At 38.1% G+C, this 21,021-nt stretch overlaps 1 protein-coding gene and 1 pseudogene across 12 annotated transcripts in view; one reads left to right on the top strand and one right to left on the bottom strand.

Annotated features, from left to right (window-relative positions):
- The window catches only part of TAFA2 (TAFA chemokine like family member 2), a 582,804-nt gene that overhangs the window by 542,684 nt on the left and 19,099 nt on the right, over positions 1–21,021 (top strand). The gene's annotated exons all lie outside the window — the stretch shown is intronic.
- On the bottom strand, positions 19,006–19,683 carry LOC129641218 (sentrin-specific protease 8-like; annotated as a pseudogene).

The following is a 21,021-nucleotide window of genomic DNA, read 5'->3' as shown; positions in this document are numbered from 1 at the left end:
TGAGCGCTTGTGAGCAGGGAAGACCACATCTAGATCCTCTGGTTTATTTTAGTTATAAGTTTATATAACTAATGTACTTACAGTGGATTGCCCTTTTTATTTTCCTTCATCTCTTTTGCCCTGGAGAACAGCTGTAAAACCTCCTGGAAGACACTGTTGAAAGGTTTCATGAAACAGTAGACGTTTGTATTAAATTATGTTTTAATAATTCCTTCCAAGCCTGAGAGTCTTTGATTCTCATTTAAAAAGGAAAAATCATTATATATAAGAGAAGATAAGAGGCTTGAGAGAAGGAGCTTCTTGATTATACAATCAAAGTAAATTATTTTTATTTTTTGCTTCACAAGTAAAAAGATTGCTGGTGAAAATGAAGCTACTTAGATGTTTTCACCTAAAGGAGCATCATGGCATTTCAAATGGCTGGGCAAAATGATGTTAAATTATGAATGTGAGTTTGGCTTACACAACAACGTGGGTGAATTTCCCCAAAGCCCCAAAGAAGAAAAGTTCCCAAGGTCACCAGATTGTTATTGTTCTGCCATCTCTGTTGAAATAGCCCAAAAAGTATAGGAGATAAGAAAAATTCTTGAAACAGTTCTGGCACATTACTTTACCCATAGTGAAAGTGTTGGATAGAGGTAGGGTCTGCCATACTTAAATAGCAGCAATATTGTTGAGAAGAAATCTGATCACTGTTCTAACCACTGGTATTACTATCCAGTTGAATAAGGTAGCCATGACTGTGGGGAGCCAACAAGCCCTTGAGGCCCTGATTTGGCAGGTCCTAGCCACAAATGCAGAGAAGGCAATGGCACCCCACTCCAGTACTCTTGCCTGGAAAAGCCCATGGACGGAGGAGCCTGGTAGGCCACAGTCCAGGGGATCGCTAAGAGTCGGACATGACTGAGCGACTTCACTTTCACTTTTCACTTTCATGCATTGGAAAAGGAAATGGCAACCCACTCCAGTGTTCTTGCCTGGAGAATCCCAGGGACGGGGGAGCCTGTTGGGCTGCCATCTATGGGGTCGCACAGAGTCGGACACGACTGAAGTGACTTAGCAGCAGCAGCAGCCACAAATGGGAACATCTAGAAGTTAAGCAGGAATAGGTTATAAAGTAACTGAAGAGCTGCTCTCAGCCAAAAGCCATTTGGGTTTCTTATGCAGAATATGTTGATCTTGTGGGATTACACTGCAAGCAAAATGGCTCAAGAAATGATTAAAATTTGCAATAACATACACCCTCCCTCATAATTGCCCATATCCAATCTGGAGTGCTCTGGTAAATTTAATGTTAGAAGAGAAGCAGTCAGCCAAAAACATCAATGAGGCTTGCTTGGCCTCAGCAGAGATGCATGATAGTTTCCAGAATTGACTACAGATCAGGGGCTGGGTGAATTCCTCATTTAAGACTAATTTGGAACTTACATTGTACTTCCCATAAATGCTAATTATATCCTCCTTCTGTCTTTGTACTAGATTCAGGAAGCTTATTGTTATAACCCATTTTCTATTTGTCCTAACAAGGGGAAAAGGCATAGCATAGACAGGCCTTGTTGGAGCATCAATATTTTGCATACATGCTCTTCAAAACTTCCAACATTTAATCTGCAGAGAAAGGAGGATGCAACATTTGTTTCCCAAGCCCTACTTCTCACCTAAAGGTAAAACTTAATGACTGCATACAACATCTGTAAGCATCTAGAATATTACTTTAAAGAACTCCTAAGTTAAAAAGAAAAGAGCCATGAAAGGCTTTTGATTTCGAACTCACTTTCAAAGATAAATAATAAAGAACTTTTCAAAGAGTCATTAATAAAAGAATAGTCTTTCCACTGTGAAAGAGCACATAATTATCTGCTAATTATAGAATAGAAAAGTAGCAGAGGGGAAAGGTGCTATAGAACATGTAAGAGTTGAGGAAAAAAAAATCTTTGATAATGTTGTTGGAATCCTCAGAAAAAATAGACTGTGGTTCATTTCTTTTAATGTTTGGATATTCTTTCTCTGTGGAATATCTCCTAAAAGAAGTCACATTCTAATTTTAGGATTTACAGCCCTTCAGCATTGGTACAGATTCCAAACATCAGTGGTCACACAGCTCTGAGGTCTGTTTCTTACCTAAGGATAAGTGAACTTGAGTTGATATTATACAAGAGTTTTATATTTTCATTAAAGATATTATCTTTATGAATCATGAATCCTCATATGCCTAACAAGACATTTTCTGAGTAATTTTTAACTAATTGGAATTCTTTCATCTTTACTCATTTACTTAAAATGCCTTAAACAGATAAGAGCTCTAATTTTTTAACATCACTTCAAACATAATGGATTTTAAGGGCATAAAATATGATTTTACTTTGTTGTGTAATTCAATGAGAATCAACAAATATTAAAAATTTCCTGTACCTAAATATTTTATAGTAAAAATGCTCATTTTATAATCAAAGCAACAAAATCAAATATGAAAATATTTACTTAGCTCTTAAAGTATGCTGGGTGCTCTGCTAAGTACATTGAAGGTATTATCTTATTTAATTTCCCCAACTACAGTAGTCACTAACTAGAACACAAAGAGAGAGAGAGAGAGATATATATATATATAGCATGTTGCCTGCCCACCAGGAATATGCCCTTGAGTAGGGGAAAAAGTAGTATACAATTGCATTATTCTTTTGCTATCCATATGCAGATCACTAACAATAAACATTCGGAGAAGGCAGTGGCACCCCACTCCAGTACTCTTGCCTGGAAAATCCTATGGACGGAGGAGCCTTGTAGGCTGCAGTCCATGGGGTCGCTACAAATTGGACACGACTGAGTGACTTCACTTTCACTTTTCACTTTCACGCATTGGAGTAGAAAATGGCAACCCACTCCAGTGTTCTTGTCTGGAGAATCCCAGGGATGGGGAAGCCTGGTGGGCTGCTGTCTATGGGGTCGCACAGAGTCAGACATGACTGAAGCAACTTAGCAGTAGCAACAATAAACGTTGGAATCTACTGGTAAACATAAGTCAAGAATAACATTGTTATAATAATAGGGATAGCATAAGCCTGTAGTTCAGCTTCCTCATCTGCAAAAAAATGAGAATATTGATCTAGATTTAATTTCAAGTTCCTCTAACCGCCATTTATTCTTTGATTCCTTGTGCCAAGGACATTTCCAACTTCTTTTCCAGCTAAATTTATATGACACTAATAACTGGCTGATATCAGAAGATAAATAAGTGCTAGGTTTTTCATCCTCTCTCTCTAAGGGAGAAAAGAAATAGCATCTTAGGGTGCTTGGCTGATTAAAGCCTCAAGTCACCCCTTTCCAGATGCTGCCTGATTTTATACCAAGACTTGATGACTCTGAGTTGGTGGGTCTGAATGGTGTCCAGGGGAGCAACTCCAGGTCCAAGGCAAGGCAAGAACACAGCAAGAGAAGAAAGGTTCATTTTCTCACTTTAAGGTGGTACAATTTGTGTGAATATTCAATCATAAGCTCCCTTCTTGACTTGTGAATTTAACATAGACTTAGGCTAGTATGGTCTTTTTTTGATCAGCCCTTTCTACCACACACATTCGTCATTCTTTTGTCTTTATTTCACCTCTGACCAGGCCCTGAATTGCATTCTTGTCCGTGTCCATCCATGACAGATCATGATGACTCTTAGGGCTGTAGTTTTCAATTATTTTGATGGGACCTAAGTAAGAAATACATCTTACATTATGATCCAAGATGATATGATACAACACCCACCCCAATACACACACACTCATATACCCCATACTATAACTAAAATTCTGATTTTTGTGTTTTATTTCCTTCCTTCGTTCTCCTTTCCTTCATTCTTCCCTCTTTTCATCAACCCCATAAATTGATTTTTATAACCCAACAATATGTTTCAACATGTGAGTTGAAAACCATGACTTTAGAAGTGGTATTTGACTGCTGCTTGTGTTGGCTGCATGGAAGTGATAGCCACTGCTGACTTGCAAAGATACAAGCTATTGAATAGACAGTTTTCAAGTCAATTGGTGTTTTAGATTTTAAATATTTTTAGTCAATATTTTGGGGTAAAAATTTCACAAGATCTTTTAAAATATAGTTTTCATGGGAAAGAATGTGTATACTGTATCTGTTCTTCAATTTAGCAAGTAATTATTGTCTTTTATTGTCAGGTATTATTCTAGGTTCTAGTGCACGTTGGCCCAGATGGTAAAGAATCTGCCTGAAATGCAGGAGACCGAGGTTCAATCCCTGGGTCAGGAAGATCCACTAGAGAAGGGAATGGCTACCCACTCCAGTACAGGGTTCTGGCAGGCAACACTCCATGGGTTGAAAAGAATCAGACATGACTGAGCAACTAACACTGTCACTTTTCTTTTTTCATAGCACAGCACAGGGGAAAACAGACTGGATCCCTGGCTTCACAGGGCCTAGATTCTTATAGGGTGTGTTGGTTTTTTACTGTTGCCTTAGCAAACGTAGTGATGTGAAGCAACATCCATTACTAATCTGTAGGTCCAACTTCCATGCCTGGCTATTTTTCTGCCCTGTGTTTCACAAGGTTCAAACCAATGGGTTCTTCATCTTTTCCCAACAGGGCTGTTTTTTTTTTTTTTTTTTTCTGGAGGCTCTAAGAGAACATCTGCTTCCAAGCCCATTCAAGTCATTGGCAGTTTGGTTCCTTGTAGATGTAGGAATGAGGTTTCTATCCCCCTGCAGCTGGCATCTGGAAGACTCTCTCACCTCCATCAGAATGCCTGCTTTCTCTATCACATTGCCTCCTCCATCATCAAACCAGCCAGGGCGCATTGAGTCTGTCTCACACTTTGAATCTCTTTGATGTCCTTATTCCCCCATTTCTCCTCTGACTCTTCGGCTTTTAAAAACTCAAGTGATTACATTAGTCCCACCCAGATAGTCCAGGATGATCACCCTATTTTAAGGTTAGCTGATTAGCAACTTTAATTACCTAGCAAAGTCCCTTCACAGAAGTACTAAGATTAGTGTTTCTTTGAATTCCTTGGGGACAGGAATCTTGGGGATATTTCTTTAGAATTCTTCCTATTAGACATGGAGAGACAAAATAAAGATAAATGAGTAAAGTATATATTAGATGGTGGTAGATGCCATGGGAGAAAGTAAAGCAGGGAGGAGAAATGGAGAGTGCTGAGCCAAGGGAGTTTGCATAGTGGAGTCTCAAAGGAGATGCGAGGACAAGCCACATGACTATCTAGAGGCCATGCCTTTCAGGTAAAGGGAAGAAAAAGCACAAAATACCTGCCATGGAAGCTCCCCTGGGAATATCATATTCAACAGATAGCAATGATGTTAGTGTGCCTGAGGGGAGTGAGCAAGGGCAAGTGGTCACATTTTGATTAGAAAGGTAATATGAGGCAAGTCAGTATTGACTTTAATTTTTGTCTTGAGCAAATAGAATGAGGAATTTGACATTACGTGAGTTGGGGAGAACTGTGGGGAGAACAGGCTTTAAGTTTTACATTAATACCCACTAAATCTAGGTTATGTAGTAGAAATTTAAGCATAACTTCTTAAACTTGATATTTATTAAGAAGAGTAGGTAAAAATTTTTTTATCATGGTAAGAAAAATGGAGATATTGAGTGAAATTCATACTAAAGAAGATTTAAAATCTCAAATGACACAGACATTTGAAAAAAGCATTTAAACAATCCTGTAATTATTGTAATATTAAGTTTTAAAAAGAGATGTAGACAGAATGTTTTTTTCCTCAATTAGATTTGAGTCTAAGGGTAGGGGAATACCAAGCTAGATGTCCAAGCTGTACCACTTCTAAAAGTGACATTTTAAACCTAGTATTTTAAATTTAAGAGCTGCTTACTTAATTAATAGTAATTTAATAGAGCCGAGTGTCTCCTTTGTTATTTATTTAGAGAGTTATTAGAAATTATTGCAAAGACCTTTAACAAATAAACCATCAGAAAATATATTCTTTAAAAAAACTTGGCCTATATTTTTACAATTAAAATGAGAAATGGACAACGCATGAGTGTTTTGAAGTTCCTATAAGATTTAAATGCTTCTACAGTACTTGGGCCCGGTATTTTTTGTGGGTGTTACTCTGAATATTGTGCTTATAATCTTATAATTAATTGTGAATGTTTGCACATTGTAATGGGAATCTAGTTCAGGCATCATAAAATTTCATTAGCACTATGAGGTTTATATCTTTAGGCTACTGCCTAAATAGCATTCCTATCTGTTATGTGAGGGCTAAAACTATGTCAGAGATTTATTTTTAATATTAAGGAGCTTGCTATTTGTTCAAAGTTATATTCCTGGGGGACTTCCCTGGTGGCTCAGTGGTAAAGAATCCACCTGCAATGCAGGAAACTTGGGTTTGATCCCTGGGTCGGGAAGATTCCCTGGAGAAGGATAGGGCAACTCACTCCAGTATTCTTGCCTGGAGAATTCCATGGACACAGGGACACAGTCCATGGTGTCACAAAGAGCTGGATATGACTGAGCACAATCAAAGAACAGTATGTCATAGGACTTGGGAGAACAGGAAGTTGGAGCATCTCTAGCTAGTGGGGGTTCTATGCCTCTTTCTTTTCTGTGGTGTATAACAACCCCTCTATTAAAAATATAATCTTTCCTGAATACATTCTCCAATGGCTCTTTCCCACTACTCCCCACACACTTTCTATGAAATTTAAATGCCTGAATCAATGATTTCAGATCCATTTTTATTTTCTTTGGAGAGTATGGTAAAATTTCCGTCAAGCTCAGAATTCCAGATGCTTTGTGCAGAGACAGCTGTAGTCTAACTCTCTCTCGGATGAGAATAAATCCCATCCCCCTCCTCGCAGACTACCTCTAAATAATGGCCAGTTGGTTGTGAGGTGTACAAAAGCAGGGTTGAGCTTAGCTCTACAATGGTTAGACCACATCTGTAGTACCCATAAAATTCTGGACACCAACGTTCAGTGGGCGAGAAAAAAAGAAGTTTATATAAAGGATTTTGTTGATATTTTCCTCAAAGAATAGAAGCACTAGGAGTAATAGTTTTTTAATTTTTTAAAGATATAACATGCAAAAGAAAAACATTAGACTTGTTCTGTGTGACTACAAAGAATATAATTAGGGACAATAACTCTCTTGCTGTCAGCTCAAGATGATGTTGAATGGGCTGCCTTGAGAAATGGTAAATTCCTCATTTCTGGAAGTCATCAATTTGTGATTTAAAAGGATAAGCAGAAGTTCAGAGTTAACTAGTTCATTTTACTACAACAAACACAAAACAGCTTATGCAAAGGCAGGGAGGCATAGATGAGCATGTCTTATTCCTGGAATTAAAATCAGCTCATGGGGTAATTTCATATGTGTGATGGAACCCCTGAGAAGGGAATCACGATGGCCTTTTAACTGCCATGCTAAAAGAAGTGGGTGTTATTCTCTAAGCAATGGTGAACCACTGAAGAACCTTAAATAGTATAGGAGAAGGGTCTTATTTACACTTTACAAAGTCTATTTGGCTACAGTGGTGAATTGTAGGGAACTGAGATAAGGATAACAGTCTTGAACTAAGGGAAAAAAAAAAAAAAAAGTGATACACTGAGGGTGTCCAGGAGTAGGAAAGGAAAATCAGCAAGGCTTGGTAACTAACTGAATATAAGAGGCTACTGAGAGAAAATTATCTCCCTATATTTCTGGCTTAACCTGTTTGGTAATACTAATTGATAAAGATGCAATGAAGTAGAGATATTGAGTGGATAGTTTACTATATAGCCCTAGAAATCAAGATAGAAGTCTAAGAATAATCATCCCTGAAGTGAAAGTGTTAGTCACTCAGTCGTGTCCAACTCTTTGGAGACCCCATGGACTGCAGCCCACCAGGCTCCACTGCCCATGGAATACTCAAGGCAAGAATACTGGAGTGGGTGGCCATTCCCTTCTTCATGGGATCTTCCCTACACAGGGATTGAACCTGGGTCTCCCTCATTGCAGGCTGATTCTATACTATCTGAGCCACCAGGGAAGTCCAATCATACCTAGATGGTGTTGAAATAATTAACTAAAAAGGCTGTCCTAAAAGGAATATGTTGAAAGGGAAGAGCATCAATGACATTTTAGCTGGTAATGTATAAGGTACTTGCTAAGGAACATGAAGTGTAGACAGAGAACTCGGAAAACCAAGAGAGACAAGATTCTAAGAGAACACAGAATGGGAGAGTTCCAGAGAGACAGGGCCATCAGTTGATTCAACAAGGACATAGAACTTACAGCAGATGATATGGTCTTTAAGTTTCTTTCTGGGTGTGATATTTGAAAGAAATACTGGAAGTTCATGATCTGTCAGCTGAATATTACTTACTATCATAATCTTAATATCAGACTCCTAGTTGGATGGTGTCATTGGTGACACATTGTAAACACTGCAGAATATACATCTATTTAAAACAGAATGGAGTATTAGAAATATTTTTAAAATAGGAGTATGACTCCCTTTAGCAGAACTAACTAACTCTATTTAAGGGAAGCCTATCCATTCGTTTGTTCATTCAGTCTGTAAAGATCAATTGGAGGTCTGTTATGTGGCACTGAGCCTGAGAGTGTGGTAGGCTTTGGGGATTCTAATTAAAAAAAAAAAAATCAAGAACCTTTGCTGTCCAAGAGTTCACGGTCAATTGGAGAGAAAGTCAATAAATCACTTTCATGTGCAGAAGTGGTCGAACAGAGGTTTGTATAGATGCCACGGGAGTGCATGGGCTGTGTAACATTGCTGGCCTATAAGCTTCCTAAAACACATGGACAACAGGTTTTTAGACCATTCAAAAGCAAATTACTAAATAATTTGTCTGCTTAATAGATAGTGACTAAGCACAATGGAAATATTATGTTCTGTGATGTCAAGATTTGCTTTCATTGTTTTCCACCTTTGCATCTGGTATTCTACTGCTGTATGAAAATGAAAATCCATTAGGATGCTTTTTCAACTAGATTCTTTCCTCCTGATGAACTATTCATAGAGACAACACTGAGTACTTTTTGGATTAGACTTTTAAATCACTTAAAATTTTTCTGCTAGTTTTAAAATATGAGAGAGGGGAAGGAGAAAGATTTGTATATGGGACCATAGTAATAGCTCTAATTAAATGGAAAATAATTTAAAATTGCCACCTGAAAAGAAGAATAATGGAGCCTTATAACACTGTGCATATCTATTAATGCTTCGAGCTTATAGAACAATTTAAAAATCTTTAACATATTACTAACAGCAAAACCAGCCATTCAGTTAAAATGTCACCTAAGATATAAAACTCAAATTGCCAAATTAAAGTAAAGAAGCCAAAAATCTTTATAGTTTATAACTAAGATAAGGAATTCCATGTATATAATGTTTAATATTGAACTTATTATAGACAAGAATTATTTAGCTGCTGAATGTACCTTTTGCTGCTGTGGTTCAGTATTATTGTGCTTTGCTCCTATTAAGTTGAGATGTTGGCTTCCTGTGATTTATGATGGGATTAGCCTGAAGTCAATAAAGGGCTGTTCTGCTGAGGTTCTGTTTACTGTTGGCTATTTTACCTTTACTCTTTATTGCTTATTCTCTTCTGGTGGCAAATATATTTTACCTTTACCTTGCCTCTCCTATTCTCTTTCTAGCCCTATTAAAGGAACACGAGAAGTAAGAGAGACAGACAGACAGACAAAATAATACCAGGCAGTGTAAATTCATTTTCAAAGGGTATTTGCAAATAATCAAATGCAATGTGTTTTACAACTTTAAAACACCCTATTCTAGAAAGGACTGTTTGAGTTATCATGAAGAGAGTTGATTTGGTCAGCCTGTTTCTAGGATTCATAACCGAAATGCTTTTATTCTATCTTGAAATAAAATTGAATATTCTCAACAAACACATTGGCTGACAGATAAATTTAAACAGGTATCATGATTAGAAATCTCAGCCTCCAACTTCAATTACAACATGTGATCAATTTATGAGGTTACTGAAGGCAAATGTCTGCCAGACAGCCAACCATTGTTTGAGATTAAATTTCAGCAATGAAATCAACTTGTTGAGAGCACCCCTGCATGTATAATATAGATGTGAACTATCTGCCTCTGCATTATAACCTCGATGATTTCTTGTATGAGCTGCAAGGAAAGTCCCTTATGAATAAAGCTTTTGGTTAATGGTGACTTTTGACAAATTCACATTTCACCTATGCAATGGTCTAAGGAGACCCTAATTCAGTGCAACTATATTGCATCACTGTATATTACACCAAAGATATTGTAACATGAAAGAAAAGTGTTCATTATCAATAGATTAAAAATATCTAGGGTAGAAGTTCAGTTGACCCTTGAACATCAGAGATTTCAACTGTATAGATCCACTCATATTGATGTTTCTCAGTAATACTACCTGATCCATGATTGATTGAATCTGTGGATATGGAATTGTGTATGTGCAGATTTTTGACTGTGCAGGGGTGGTACCCATGAGCACTTCAGTATTCAGAGCTCTGCAAACCCATCATGAAGGTAGACTAATTCCTGCTCAAAAGGCAAATGACAGCTACAACTTTATAGGCTTTACAAGTAGAATGGTCACATTGAGAGTGTCCCTTTCAAGTTCCACTAGAAAGAAGTTCAAGAAATATTGCAACTGTTGCTCAGTCATCACATGATCTTGATTATTACAAGGCAGTAAATATAGGAACCGTGTGTTTAGAAAGTCAGAAAGTCAAGGGCAATGTATTAGTTGGTATATGGTTAATCTTATATGTACACTTGTCTGGGCCATAGTGCCCAGATATTCGGTCAAACATTTTAAGGGATGTTTCTGTGGAGGTGTATGTGTGTCTGTATGTGTTTGAGGGAAGAGAAAAACAGGTTTATTAAGCACCAGTAATTCCAAGGTCACCCCCACCCCCAAGTGACAGCAATCTTAAATGGTTTAAGCTACCTTTTGCATGAAGTCACAAGGTCTCAAAACTGTTTTACCTTATTTTAAATGGGGACAGCATGTTTACGGAATTACAAATGCCATGACACAACACATTGGTATATTCTCATTTTTAGAAATTATTGAAAAACTGATTTCACAGTTTAAAGGAAGACATACTACAGTATCTAAAAGACCAATTTTAGGGGTAATAACTTAATACCTAATGCATCTGGATCTAGCTATAATAACTCATTTGAATTTATATTTCTTATCTCTGGAATATTCCATTCCATAGTTTCCAAGACTAGGGACAGTTACTGCTGCTGCTGCTGTTGCTAAGTCGCTTCAGTCATGTATGACTCTGTGAGACCCCATAGACAGCGGCCCACCAGGCTCTGCCGTCCCTGGGATTCTCCAGGCAAGAACACTGGAGTGGGTTGCCATTTCCTTCTCCAATGTGTGAAAGTGAAAAGTGAAAGTGAAGTCACTCAGTTGTGTCTGACTCGTAGCGACCCCATGGACTGCAGACTATCAGGCTCCTCCATCCATGGGATTTTCCAGGCAAGAGTACTGGAGTGGGTTGCCATTGCCTTCTCCAGGGACAGTTATTATAGGAACTCAAATCAGATAGTCATTCCTAAAGGCTTCTATAAGGCTGTTTTTAGGAGCGATTTAAATTTAATTGGTGGACTTGAGTAAAGCAGATTACCCTTCATTTGGGTGGGCCTCATGCCATCATTTGAAGTCCTAAATGGAACAAAAGACTGAACTCCTCTGTCTTCTCAGTCAAAATACTTAGTGAAATGGAGATAAGTAATTTACCTGGTAAATAATTCCAAGTAATAGTATTTAAGCATGATCACTGTACTTGGGAGAGGAATAAATGAACACAGGGAAAACCTCAATATGAGAAGAACATATAAAAAGTACCAAATAGAAGTCACAGGACTAAAGTTTATAATAAGTGCTTAGTTGCTCAGTAGTGTCTGATTCTTTGTGATCCTTTGGACTGTAGCTTGCCAGGCTTCTCTGTCCATGGGATTTCCCAGGCAAGAATACTGGAGTGGGTGGCCATTTCCTTCTCCAGGGGATCTTCCCAACCCAAGGATCGAACCCTTGTCTCCTGGGTCTTTATCCACTGAGCTATCAGGGAAGCCAAAGTTTAGAATAACTGATCTGAAAAATATTTACACTACAGGGGTTCAACAGCAGACTAGAGGAGGCAAAAAAAGACCAATGAACTTGAAAACAGAACAGTGGGCATACCCTATCAGAGCAGTAAAAAAGAATGAAAAAAAAGTCAAGATTAGCTTAAGGAACTTAATGGACAATATCAGACTAACACTGGCATCATGGGATCACAGAAGGAGGAAAGAGAAAAAAAAAAAAAAGGCAGAAAGCTGATTTGAAAAAATAATGGCTGAAAACTTCCCTAATTTGGAGAAGGAAACAGACATTCATGTTCTGGAAGCCCAGAGAGTTCCTAATAAGATGAAAACCAGAGAATCCAATCTATATTCATACATCCTGAGAAACACTAGACTGGATGAAGCACAAGCTGGAATCAAGATTGCAGGGAGAAATATCAATAACCTCAGATATGCAGATGACTCTGCTCTTATGGCAGAAAGTGAAGAAGAACTAAAGAGCCTCTTGTTGAAAGTGAAACAGGAGAGTGAAAAAGTTGGCTTAAAGCTCAATATTCAGAAAACTAAGATCATGGCATCTGGTCCCATCACTTCGTGGCAAATAGATGGGGAAACAGTGGCTGACTTTTATCTTTTTTGGTCTCCAAAATCATTGCAAATGGTGATTGCAGCCATGAAATTAAAAGACGCTTACTCCTTGGAAGAAAAGTTATGACCAACCTAGACAGCATGTTAAAAAGCAGAGACGTTACTTTGCCAACAAAGGTCCATCTAGTCAAGGCTATGGTTTTTCCACTAGTCATGTATGGATGTGAGAGTTGGACTGTAAAGAAAGCTGAGCACTGAAGAATTGATGTATATACCTGTGGTGGATTCATGTCAATGTATGGCAAAACCAATACAATATTGTAAAGTAATTAGCCTCCAATTAAAATGAATAAATTTATATTAAAAAATAAATTAAAAAAAAAGTAAACTGAGTGCCAAAGAATTGATGCTTTTGAACTGTGGTGTTGGAGAAGACTCTTGAGAGTCCCTTGGAGTATAAGGAGATCCAACCAGTCCATCCTAAAGGAGGTCAGTCCTGGGTGTTCACTGGAAGGACTGATGTTGAAGCTGAAACTCCAATACTTTGGCCACCTGATGCGAAGAGCTGACTCATTTGGAAAGACCCTGATGCTGGGAAAGACTGAGGGCAGGAGGAGAAGGGGGCGATGGAGGATGAGATGGTTGTATGGCATCACCGACTCAATGGACATGGGTTTGGGTAGACTCCAGGAGTTGGCAATGGACAGGGAGGCCTGGCGTGCTGCAGTCCATGGGGTCGCAAAGAATTGGACATGACTGAGCAAATGAACTGAACTGAAAATGTCAAAATTAAAGACAAAGAGAGAATCTTAAAAACAGCAAGAGAAAAAACAATCTGTAAAGAAACCCCCACAAGACTATCAGCAGTTTTCTCAGCAGAAATTTTGCAGGTCAGAAGGAGGTGGCATGAAATATTCAAAGTACTGAAAGAAAAAATTACCATCTAAGAATATTCTACCTGGCAAAGTTGTCATTTAGAATTGAAGGAATGGATGAATTTTCCAGACAATAAGAACTAACCAAGTCCATTATTAAACTGGCTTCACAAAAAAATGTTAAAGTGACCCCTTTAAGTTAAAAAGGAAGGGCCCTAATTAGCAACAAGGAAACATATAAAAAGTATAAATCTCACTGGTAAAGGTAAATATATGGAGAAGGTAATGAATTACTTAGAAAGCTATTATGAAGAATGAAAGATAAAAATATTTTGTAAAAATAACTATAAAATTTGTTAAGGGATACATAAGATAGAAGGATTTAAAACCTAACATCAAAAAGATAAAATGTGATATGGGAAATAAAACTGTAGAGCTTTAGATTATTTGTACTTAAATTATCATCAACCTCAAATAGAGAGTTATAAGTGTAAGTTGTTATATGTAAGCCTCATAATAACCACAAAATAAAAACCTAAGAAACAAGAAAAATCTCTAACAACCTAACTTTACCCCTTAAGAACCTAGGAGAAGAACAGCAACCTAAACCCAAACATAGTGGAAGGAATGAACTAACAAGGATGAGAGGAATAAATGAAAAAGAGACTAAAATATAATAGAAAAGATAAGATATTGTTCTTTGAAAAGACAAAATTAACATTACATATATATACACACACACACACACACACATATATATATATATATATATACACACACACACACATATATATATATGACACCTATATAAAAAGAAGTGATATCTTTCTATATGCCTAGAGGATGTTTTTCATGTGTATAGTTTGGCACTCTATGTAAATACGGAGAATTTTTTTTACCCTGTATATCAGTTCAGTTCAGTCACTCAGTCGGGTCTGACTCCCTTCTCCTCCTGCCCCCAATCCCTCCCAGCATCAGGGTCTTTTCCAATGAGTCAACTCTTCACATGAGGTGGTCAAAGTATTGGAGTTTCAGCTTCAGCATCAGTCCTTCCAATGAACACCCAGGACTGATCTCCTTTAGGATGGATATAGTTCCTATGAATAGAAGGAAAACAAAATCAAATCTGAATCATTATTTACTAAGCACTTATTGAACATATATATTCAATGCCAGTCGTTGTATCAGAAACTGGATATCCAAAGACAAATATAATCACAATATTGCTGCTGAATGGAGAGGTCTCTTCAAATTACATATTTTCCTATCTACAGTAGAAGTTTTGACATATTTTCTGATCTCTTTAGTCTACATTCTTCTTATTATGACTATTAGATACAAGCTTACTTTGGAAAGGGCAATCTTCTAATAAGATATGTAAAGCAGACAAGTAGTTTGAAAAGTTGTAATCTTAAATCATCTATGTCTAAGTATGTGATTTTGATAAGGAAAAAAAAAAAAACTGTTACAACACCAAAGAAAATAATCTCACTCCTTAGTTATACCACATACAACAGAACTAAGAAGTAGAGTCATAAAAACACTGTGGAGCTCTATGCCTACCTGCTTAGCCTAACATGTTAACAAAGAAGCTTTGTTTTTTGTGAGGGGAGTAAATAGTCTATGTTTAATTTAGTAGGACTTTTACATTAAAAAAAAAAAAATTGTTGAAAACTCTAGGAAGCATCCCAAAGTTCTATTAGCATTGCCTTAACCACTCTCAGTGGATACATTGTCAGGAATGTCTGTCTGTCTGTCTGTTTTTTCACAATGGATCTCATTTGCTTCTGTGAGAAATGGAAGCTGTGTTCCATTGAGAAGTCTTCAAGGATGGTATAATGATTAAGAAACCAACTGTCTAGAAGTTAGATTACTTGAGTTCACATCCCTGTTGTGCAACTGAGTAATTGATGGACTTGAGCAAATTGCTTTACATCTGTGCTCCTCAATTTGCACATCTGTGGGATTGGGGCAGCAATGCACTTACCATATAGTTTCCGTATTTGGATTAAATGAGTTAATATTTGTAAAGCACTTAAAAAAACTCTTGGCTGAATGCAAGAGCTATATGGCCTTGTTAAGTGAAATAGATGAATCAAGCAAGTTACTAATAGGCTCAAAAAGTGGACCAGTTTCCTCATAACTCAAACATAAACACTATTATTCCACAGGAGTTAGTCTTGTTAAATAAATACTGACACAGAGATTTCTCAAGACTTCTTTTACCACCTCCACACACATTGAAACGAAGGTTTTAAAGAAAAAACACAAGTTCCTTGAGGTTGGTCTATGTGTACCCATTCCCTCCCCTTTGGATAAGCTACAAAAATTCATCCTAAACCATAGAGATGGAGTAAGTGGATTCCAGTGCCTGTAATAGTCACAGGCTCTGGGCCTTTCCAGTTACCTATTAAAGATAAGATAGATAAGCCTAGTGGGAACTTCTGTATTAATCAGTTGTAAAGGTATCTTTCCCAGGTTTATGCTGCAGGAACTGAAACAGTTTCTCCTTTGGTGGCTTTTCAGCAGCTTCTTTTGAGGATTTCTTGAAGTTACAAAGTAAAGGTGGCTTTTTTTTTTTTTTTTTTCCTGCCTATTGTTGACATTAACTTCGCTGATACTTTTATATTCACTGATACAATTCAAGGAGGACTCACAGAAAGTATCCATTTATGGTTAAATTGTTAACTTGAAAGGGAGGGATGTTATGTTGTGGTTTACATGCTAGGTATGGGGGGGTTCTTTTTTTTTTTTTTCATTTAAATTTGTTGCAATTGTTTGCCTATAGCAATGTGAGATGAGATTAGTTGCTGCAACAGTAAAGGACTGTTTTATTGAATGTGGAGCTCCCCTTGCCCATTCTGCTATTGCTAATACAACATTAATGCTCTCACTAAATCACAAAAACACCAAGTAGAAACTGATACTGGAAGCGTTTATAGACATTCAGCAATTAGCAGAGGCCAATAATTCCTATTTATGGCATAAGAAATAAAAATTAAGTGATTTTTTAGCCTCAGTGTATTTCAAACAAAATATGTTACACATAAGTTTTTGATCTCAGGAAATACAGTTAGGTCTTATGTCCATAATATGCCTTCTTTATAATTTATCCTCACTCTTATATAACCTTTGAAAATAAAGTGGACTTGACACAGGAGATGCATAGCATTGAAAGGACAATGATATTATCAAAGAGCCAGAAATGCATTTACACTTAATGCCTTATATAATTAGAGTTCATATTTTATAACAGTGGAATAATGAGAATAATCTGGAGTAGCTAAACATGTTTTTGTTTTTGATTTTTCTTTTTAGGAGGAGTAGCATTTCTTTTTTACTCTTGGTTCCACATTTCAAAAATTACATTGTCTGCATTTTGAATTAAGTGAGAGTTGAGAAAGGTCATTTTTTCTCCTTTATATCTCAAACATAAACCAACTTTTAGTAAGTTTCAGATGCAAAACAAGAGGTCCACCACAGACAAATGTCTGTGACATACTTTCAACAAAGTTATTTAAGATTCCCCCTTTCTTAAAGTGCTCTAGGAATCAGATGGGTGACTATGGGCTAACACCATCTCTATCAAGTATTGGCAAAGGTTATAGCTGGGAAAGCCTTTGCTTATTGAATAGAATAGGTATCACAGAACTGAGTAACTGATAATACTTCAATCTTGAATTAGGTTAGGTCTTGATCTGCTTCTAGCCAGTTGATCTCTCGAAATATGTGGGCTGTGCGGTAAGTTTTGGTTGCTCTATGATTTTTTTCTTGCTTCTAGATTTCATATATTCTCAATTTGTTTTAGAGATCAATCTTTTTTCTTTGGAATAAACCAAGGACTGGAAAAGGCCAGTTTTCATTCCAACCCCAAAGAAAGACAATACTAAAGAATGCTCAAAGTCCCGCACAATTGTACTCATCTCACATGCTAGTAAAGTAATGCTCAAAATTCTCCAAGCCAGGCTTCAGCAATACGTGAACCGTGAACTTCCTGATGTTCAAGCTGGTTTTAGAAAAGGCAGAGGAACCAGAGATCAAATTGCCAACATCCGCTGGATCACTGAAAAAGGAAGAGAGTTCCAGACAAACATCTATTTCTGCTTTATTGACTATGCCAAAGCCTTTGACTGTGTGGATCACAATAAACTGTGGAAAATTCTGAAAGAGATGGGAATACCAGACCACCTGACCTGCCTCTTGAGAAATTTGTATGCAGGTCAGAAAGCAACAGTTAGAACTGGACATGGACCAACAGACTGGTTCCAAATAGGAAAAGGAGTACATCAAGGCTGTATATTGTCACCCTGTTTATTTAACTTCTATGCAGAGTACATCATGAGAAACGCTGGGCTGGAAGAAGCACAAGCTGGAATCAAGATTGCTGGGAGAAATATCAATCACCTCAGATATGCAGATGACAGCACTCTTATGGCAGAAAGTGAAGAGGAACTAAAAAGCCTCTTGATGAAAGTAAAAGAGGAGAGTGAAAAAGTTGGCTTAAAGCTCAACATTCAGAAAACGAAGATCACGGCATCTGGTCCCATCACTTCATGGGAAATAGATGGGGAAACGGTGGAAACAGTGGCTGACTTTATTTTTTTGAGCTCCAAAATCACTGCAGATGCTGACTGCAGCCATGAAATTAAAAGACGCTTACTCCTTGGAAGGAAAGTTATGACCAACCCAGATAGCATATTGAAAAGCAGAGACATTACTTTGCCAACAAAGGTCTGTATAGGCAAGGCTATGGTTTTTCCAGTGGTCATGTGTGGATGTGAGAGTTGGACTGTGAAGAAAGCTGAGTGCCAAAGAATCGATGCTTGCTTTTGAACTGTGGTGTTGGAGAAGACTCTTGAGAGTCCCTTGGACTGCAAGGAGATCCAACCAGTCCATTCTGAAGGAGATAAGTTCTGGGTGTTCTTTGGAAAGACTGATGCTAAAGCTGAAACTCCATACTTTTGCCACCTCATGCGAAGAGTTGACTCATTGGAAAAGACTCTGATGATGGGAGGGATTGGGGGCAGGAGCAGAAGGGGACAACAGAGGATGGGATAGCTGGATGACATCACCGACTCGATGGACATGAGTTTGGGTAAACTCCAGGAGCTGGTGATGGACAGGGAGGCCTGGCGTGCTGCAGTTCATGGGGTCGCAAAGAGTCGGACATGACTGAGCGACTGAACTGAACTGAACTGAATGTGTATAAGGGAGCCCAAAAGGGAATTAATCAATTTTGGTGCATATTTTGAAGACATCTTTACAGAACATATTGCTTTGAAGTTAGGGTTAAAGTGACACTTTCCACTTGAGTGATGCAGAAGACAACATTCGTTCAGGAGAAAGTAAGCATTCTAAGCATTCCTCTCCCAGGCATCTTCCCTCAGGCACTGAGATTGCAGCCTCCAACACATGGGGACAGCAGAAGGAAGAGACTTCAAAAGTCAAATATATTTCAACAGCTAATTTTTTTAGCAAGTCTGGCAGTGAGATCTTTCCATTCTTCTCTCTTCTCTGTGATGTATGTGGGAGTGAGTAGCTGCAGTAGTGATTCTGGCTGTTGTCTAAAGAAGTTCTGACACAAGGCCTCAGTGTTACATTTCACGTACATCCCACAGTCATAGCTGTTTTGTTGAGCAGGGGCTTTCTCTTCCATAAAGGCCAGTTTGTTTCCTTTTCTGCCTAAGAAAGCCTCCAGTTTCTCTGCTACCTGCTTCACATGGAATGAGTTACTATTACCATAAGAATCATAATGAAAAAGGCCATTTTTATCTTGCAGATAAACCAAAAAAGCTCCAGTGGGTTCCCCCAGCTGTGTGGTTGGAACTATCATGGATGGCTAAAAATATAACTCTCTTATTGGGGAGGTCCAAGGGTTCAAGGAACATGGCACTCTCTGCTGGGCTGCCAGTGCACTTGATGAACTGAGTAACTTCGGGGCTGATGAAGCAGACATGGTCAGAGCAGTCATGAAACTGACTGCTGGAAAAGTACTCAAAGGCAAACCCAATAACATGGACATTGAGCCCGCTTGGAGGATCCAGTAGTGAGAATCTGATTGCCACAGTAGACTGTCCATGTAACTCAAAACTACTGGGTCCATCTTGTATTGACCAGGGCTGCTCAGAAATTCCAGAAGCTGTTTCAGGCCTCACCATCCCTAGCAGCCTCCAAACAGCTCTGTACTGGCTGGAAAAGCAGTGCTGTAGTCTCAAATCCAGAGTTTTCTACCCCCAAATTGCAACATTCCCCTCTAGTTCTCTAAGGCAGAGGTTCCCACCTCTGCTGTAAAGTGAAGAAAAGAAGTTTGGGCAGAGCCTCCTGAGGGCGATGAAACAGGGCCTAAACTTATGGTTTTGAAAATATTTATTTTCAAGTACTGAATCAAAGTGTGTGTTAGGATTTATTGTATTCTCACTACAGGCATTATTGCATTTAATCTTCACAGTAGTTGGATGAGATAGGGATTATCTCATTGTATAGGGAAGAAAAAGCTAATGGAGGTGATGGAATTCCAGTTGAGCTATTTGAAATCCTAAAAGATGATGCTGTGAAAGTGCTGCGCTCAATATGCCAGCAAATTTGGAAAATGCAGTAGTTGTCACAGGACTGGAAAAGGTCAGTTTTCATTCCAATCCCAAAGAAACACAATGCCAAAGAATGCTCAAACTGCCACACAATTGCACTCATCTCACACGCTAGAAAAGTAATGCTCAAAATTCTCCAAGCCAGGCTTCAACAATATGTGAAGTGTGAACTTCCAGATGTTCAAGCTGGTTTTAGAAAAGGCAGAGGAACCAGAGATCAAATTGCCAATATCCGTTGGATGACTGAAAAAGCAAAAAAGTTCCAGAAAAACATCTATTTCTGCTTTATTGACTATGCCAAAGCCTTTGACTATGTGGATGGCCATGAACTGTGCAAAATTATTCAAGAGATGGGAATACCAGACCACCCAACCTGCCTCTTAAGAAATCTGTATGCAGGTCAGGAAGCGACAGTTAGAACTGGACATGGAACAACAGACCGATTCCAAAATTGGGAAAGGAGTATGTCAAGGCTGTATATTGTCATCCTGCTTATTTAACTTATATACAGAGCACATCATGAGAAACGCCGGGCTGGATAAAGCACAAATTGGAATCAAGATAGCTGAGAGAAACATCAATGACCCCAGATATGCAGATGACACCACACCTATGGCAGAAAGTAAGAACTAAAGATCCTCTTGATGAAAATGAAAGAGGAGAGTAAAAAAGTTGGCTTAAAGCTCAACATTCAGAAAACTAAGATCATGGTATCTGGTCCCATCACTTCATGGCAAATAGATGGGAAACAGTGGTTGTCTTTATTTTTTGGGGCTCCAAAATCACTGCAGATGGTGACTGCAGCCATGAAATTAAAAGATGCTTACTCCTTGGAAGAAAAGTTATGACCAACCTAGGCAGCATATTAAAAAGCAGAGACATTA

This window comes from Bubalus kerabau, chromosome 1, assembly GCF_029407905.1.
Source record: "Bubalus kerabau isolate K-KA32 ecotype Philippines breed swamp buffalo chromosome 1, PCC_UOA_SB_1v2, whole genome shotgun sequence".
Classification (NCBI taxonomy): domain Eukaryota; kingdom Metazoa; phylum Chordata; class Mammalia; order Artiodactyla; family Bovidae; genus Bubalus; species Bubalus kerabau.
This window is presented reverse-complemented; position numbering and strand designations above follow the sequence as displayed.